This window comes from Mytilus californianus, unplaced genomic scaffold (assembly GCF_021869535.1).
Source record: "Mytilus californianus isolate M0D057914Y unplaced genomic scaffold, xbMytCali1.0.p SCAF_3, whole genome shotgun sequence".
Classification (NCBI taxonomy): Eukaryota; Metazoa; Mollusca; class Bivalvia; order Mytilida; family Mytilidae; genus Mytilus; species Mytilus californianus.
In genome coordinates this window covers 68,825,286-68,831,783 of record NW_026262679.1, presented here as the reverse complement: position 1 = coordinate 68,831,783, position 6,498 = coordinate 68,825,286, and positions in this window count along the sequence as shown.

Below are 6,498 nucleotides of genomic sequence, written 5' to 3'. Positions count from 1 at the left end.
TAGGTAGATAAAAACGTATAGGTATAGGTTAAATAATCCGCTCTAGTTACCGTGAATTACACAACATTTTTGTGGTAATAAAAACCTGACGTCTATAGATCATGCAGATTTAGCTTTGAAATATTGAACAATTACTTTGAATTGAATCCAAAAAGACTACTTATGTCAAAACCAAAATAATGGAACTTTTCACCTTATATCAAGGACAAAAGAACTAAAAAAATGAAAAACATTTTGTCTTTTTTTAAAATTTTTGTATGAAGTTATGATAGAAGAATTTTTGTCTTTTTACTGGTGCATATATTATTGAACAACAATAGATATAAAAAGAAACTGACTCAAAACTATGTGAAACTTCTTAAATATGAGTAGTTGATTATTCGCTTGTTATATTCCTGAATTTGAGATTTTTTTAAGGTCTAGCTGTTTCCTTCTTTTACCAAAAAGACTCTGACATACTATTAAATGAAATATGTCATTAGAAAATAAAAGGATATGGAGTAATTGTACATGGGACAAAATCGCACACAATACTTAAAAAAAAATAAAAAATTATCAATGAACAGGGCTTTTATTCCTGTTCTTCATCTTGACAGTTGATGTAGGGTCTTCAACAATGAACGAATCATTTATACCCTACAATAAGGTCAGGACGGCCCCTAGCGTCGACTTAAGCGGTACTATTGATAAAAATAAACCACAGTTCACCTTCTTGCTACCCAACCGCCTCGGAGTGCCAACTTGTGCGATGCTTGTGTACGATGGTTCTCCAGTCGAAAGCACCAGGGATACAAGAAAAGTGCAGTAATTTTGAAAGACATCGATAGCCGCTAAAATATGCTTTGAAGTTACACATTTCGGGAGCGTTATTCATTTATTAATCAATGTCGCTTTTAATTTTGTTAGTAGAAATATATAAGCATGTACCTTACAAAACACAAGATTATAGTATACCAAACGGGTTTCCTAGGTGTTTGAAAGTACACGGGTCAATAAAGATTGACCTATCTATAGCGTTTTGACAGTATCTTGTTGGAACTGGTGTATCACATTACACATAATCTTGTTGGTACTGATGTATCAAACTTACGCATAAATTCTATGAAAAACACAACTGTTCAATACCATTTACAGGCGTGTAGGAGGTTCCCCCTTTTCATATTAACAGTGCATTTTATTTGATATAGGCGATGCCTTTCTTTTTTTAATTTTCTACAGACGAGTTGGACCTTCAACCATTTTTTAAATAGTTAAAATTACAAAGAAAAGTTACAATAATTATATATAATAGTATAACAAAAAGTTGTATCCTTTCCCCAAGCGTCTTTGCATCAATTAAGGGTAAACATTGGAGGGTGAAGCACCACACAACTCCACTTGATTTTAATGACTTTTTCCTATTGCTTATATGGTTAGTTATTATATAAAGACCTCCATTCTCACTCAGATTATCCCTACTAGGGGTCTATAAAAACAACAAATAAGTGCACTTTCCATTGAATAGAACTGGAATCCAGTAGATAACCAATCGTAGTTTGATTTTTAATGAGTCTAAGTATATACGCACAGAACATTTCTAGAGCAATTTTTGAATATATTCATTTAACGACATGCAATCCTAACTAAATAGTCACAAAACTCAAGATGTTCACCAAACGTTTGAAATAAGCTCTTTTGAGGCAAACTCCACCCACAATGAACATCTCTAGCATATGTTACTGAAAAATGCTGCAGTTTAACAATTTTTGGGTTCAGTGTGATCAGATCACAATAAAAATGTCTGTTTCATGTATGACTATGAGACCACTTAAGAATTAAGGAACTGAAGTCCATGCAGGACTAATTGTGTGAGTAACATGTAGGAAATTTTTGAAAACTTTTTTATATTTTTATTCAAAGTCACTAAAGGGGTTTGGTTTATGATGTGTTTTACTTCTAGTGGCACTCAGTATACATCTGTGAAACTATAAATAGATTTTAGGTGACGACCATTTGATATTGTGGTTGTGGGAGGGGGCAGGAGGATATTCTGCAAATTGACTTATTCATTTCAAATTGTTTTCACTTTTGTACACAATTATTTCATTATCTTTAGCATATTGTGGGTTGCAGAATAATCATTTTTATCCTGCATGCCTTGTAAATATTATTTATTTTCAGTTCTTACCAGGCCAGGATATTCATTCTCAAAATTCTCCCCCGGATCATCAAATGAACGTCCCATCATCTTCAATAGGTTGTTTAATATAATGTGTGATTTTTTTTTACCAAAATTTAAAACCACATTATGGGGTATATAGGACAGACACCGGATTCAATTACGTACATGTTTTTGTATATCCATTTTTTTAAAACTAACTATATGCCCAGGGACTTTCTATACTTCTTAGTATAGAAAGTCCCTGATATGCCTTAGTATTAATTGATGATATGTTGACTAGTTACGCACAAAGATGGTCTTTAACCTTAAGTACAAATATTTATATTCAGTAGTACGTCAATAATTAGCAGTGTAAAGACAGAGTTTGTACATATACGGCCCAAATGCAAAAATTAAAAGGCCAATAAACAAGTCTCACCACTGTGCTGGTAGTGTTTCCACTGGTGAAAATGTGTATAAACTGTTGACAGTGCAAAGTAAACGACCCAAAACATTCAAAGTTAATGAACCATTGTTTTTATGTTGTGTGTAGTTTCGGCATTGTCAGATTGAGGAGGGTTCGCTCACAAACTTAGTAAACACCACCATTCTATATGGGCCTGTCCCAAGTCACATGAGTTGCATGTAATTCAGTAGTTGTTGTTTGTTGTTGTTTATCAGATTTGCTTTTTGTTTGTTGTTTTGTATATTAATCAGGTCGTTAGTTTTCTCATTTGAATTGTTTTGTCATTTCAGGGCCTTTTATAGCTTGGTTTGCGGTATGGGTTTTGCTCATTGATGAAAGTTGTATGGTGGCATATAGTTGCGAACTTTTTACCTAATTTGGTCTCTGGAGCAGTTATTGTAATTGGCAATCAAACCACATCTTAATTTTACATGACTGAAAATACAGGGTCAAATAACCTTTGTGGAGATGATAACTGCAAACAAAATGCCATGGACTAGAGTGGTTCTCATTCAATTCACTGGTGCCTGTAATTGCTTACATCCACTTCATTTGAACATTGGTGGATAGTTGTCTCATTGGCAATCATACCACATCTCCTTATTTTCATACTAATAAATAAATGTGGATAGTGTCCACATGTGGACACAGATGATGCCCCCGCTTGCATATCATATAGTTATAAAGGGACATAACTGAGGAACGGTAAAAGTGACGCTACCCAAATTTGAACTTGATCGGATTTTTGTGGTAATAAGCATTGTGTATAAGTCTCATAACATTTAGTTGAGGCTAACTTAAGTAGAAAACAGAAACTAATAAAATGCTCCGCAGGGCGCAGCTTGATACGACCGCAGAGGTCGAACCCTGAACAGTTGGGGCAACAAGTATGGACACAACATTCAAGCTTGATACAGCTCTGAATTTGGATTGTGATTAAATATTTGACACAGCATAGGTTTCTGACACAGAATGAATGTGGTCTTAGAACTTAAAAATTTTATTAAATTGGACATTCACCTATTATGGTCCAATATCCAAAATCTAAATACATGGTTAGATCAGCATATCAAAGAACCCCAAGAATTCAATTTTTGATGAAATCAAATAAAGTTTAATTTTGGACCCTTTTGACCTCAATGTGGACAAAGTTGATAATGGGGCCCAAAAATCAAAAATCTAAATACATGGTTAGATTCAGCATATCAAAGAACCCCATATATTCAATTTTTGTTGAAATCAAACAAAGTTTAATTTTGGACCCCGATTTGGACCAACTTGAAAACAGGGCCCATAATCAAAAATCTAAATACATGTTTAGATTCAGCATATCTAAGAACCCTAAGAATACAATTTTTGTTAAAATTAAACTAAGTTTAATTTTGGACCCTTTGGACCTTAATGTAGACCAATTTGAAAACGGAACCAAAAATTAAGAATCTAAATACACGGTTAGATTCGGCATATCAAAGAACCCCAATAATTCAATTTTTGATGAAATCAAACAAAGTTTAATTTTGGACCCTAAGGACCTCAATGTGGACCAATTTAAAAACGGGGCCCAAAATCAAAAAACTTAATACACGGTTAGAATCAGCATATTAAAGAACCCTAAGAATTCAAGAATAAAACCCCACTGAAATTGGTCAAGAAATAAGCAATTTATACGAAGTATCTTCTTTTGCACAATACTGTGCAATTGAATATTTCTTGCTATTGCGCAATACTGTACAATTGACAATTTCTTGCTATTGCGCAATATTGTGCTATTGGATATTTCTTGCTATTGCACAATACTGTGCAATTGAAGATTTCTTGCTATTGCGCAATACTGTGCAATTGAAGATTTCTTGCTATTGTGCAATACTGTGCAATTGAAAATTTCTTGCTATTGCACAATACTTATTATATAATAATTTACACATCCTGTTTGGTGTGTATCTCCTACCATATCATTATTATTTGCTTTTAAATATAAAACAGAAATAACCAACTTAAAATGGAAAATTTTAAAAGAAAAAAAAAAGAAAAAAAAAGGAACCCCCCCCCCCAATTTTTTGAACCCCCTTATGATTCATCACCCCCAAACTCAATCCCAGCCTTCCCTTTGTGGTATGGTACCTTGCAGTACAATTTCAGAGAGATCCATACACTTGAACACAAGTTATTGTCTGGAAACTAGAAAATTTCTTATTTTTGGCCCCTTATTCCTAAACATTTTGGGCAATTACCCCCAAACTCAATTCCAGCTTTCCCTTTGTGATATGGAACCTTGTAGTACAATTTCAGAAAAATCCATACACTTACACACAAGTTATTGTCATGAAACTAGAAAAATGCTTGTTTTTTGTCCCTTTTTTGGCCCCTAATTCCTAATATTTTGAGGCAATTACCCCCACCCCCCCCCCCCCACCCCCCAAAATCGATCCCAGCATTCCCTGTGTGATATGGAACCTTGTGGTACAATGTCAGAGAGATCCATACACTAACACACAAGTTATGTCTGGAAGTTAGAAAAATGCTTATTTTTGGCCCCTTTTTGGCCCCTAATTCCTTAACTGTTTATACCATAACCCCCAAAATCAATCCCAACCTTCCTTTTGTGGTATTGAACCTTATGGTAAAATTTCATAGAGATCAATTCACTTCAACTAAAGTTAGAGTGCGAAAACCAATGTGTCTTCGGACGACGCCGGACGACGACAACGACGACGACGACGCCAACGTCATACCAATATACGACCGCAAAAATGTTTTGCGGTCGTATAAAAATTCAGCAATTTTTCTATCTGTAAACACGCATAACTCTAGAACGGTTGTGTTTAAGTTTTATAACATTTGGTTGAGACAAACTAAAGTTAGAGAACGGAAACGAAAAATTCAGCAATTTTTATGTTTATAAAGGGACATAACTCAAGAATGGTAAAAGTGTCGCCACCAAATTTCGTACTTAATCTGTATTATGCAGTAATAAGCATTGTGTATAAGAGTCATAACATTTGGTCGAGGGAAACAAGAGTTAGAAAACGGAAACAAAAAATTTGTAATTGATCTTAGTTTTGTGGTAATGAATATTGTGTATAGGTTTCATAATGTTTGGTTTGGGCAAACTTAAGTTACAGAATGGAAACAAAAAATTTTGCAATCTTTCGATTTATAAAGGAGCATAGCTCAATAATGGTTAAAGTGACACTACCCAAATTCAACTTGATCTGTGTTTTATCAGTGGAGGTCAAAATTAAATATTGCATTGTATAAAGCATTGATTGTAGTTGATTCAACTATAATCATGGACAAAGGAAGATAACTCGCTGGGGCGCAGCCTGATACGACCGCAGAGGTCGAACCCTGAACAGTTGGGGCAAGTATGGACACAACATTCGAGCTTGATACAGCTCTGAATTTGGATTGTTATTAAATATTTGACACAGCATAGGTTTCTGACACAGAAAGAATGTGGTCTAAGAACTTGAATTTTTTTAATTTACCTATTATGGTCCAATGTCCAAAATCAAAAAACATGGTAAGATTCAGCATATCAAAGAACCCCATACATTCAATTTTTGTTAAAATCAAACAAAGTTTAATTTTGGACCCCTACTTGGACAAACTTGAAAACTGGGCCCATAATCAACAATCCAAATACATGTTTAGATTCAGCATATCAAAGGACCCAAGAATTCAATTTTTGCTAAAATCAAACTCAGTTTAATTTTGGACCCTTTGGACCTTAATGTAGACCAATTTAAAAAACGGGAATTAAAATTAGAAATCTAAATACACGGTTAGATTTGGAATATCAAAGAACCCCAATATTTTAATTTTTGATGAAATCAAACAAAGTTTAATTTTGGACCCTTTTGACCTCAATATGAACCAATTTGATAACGGG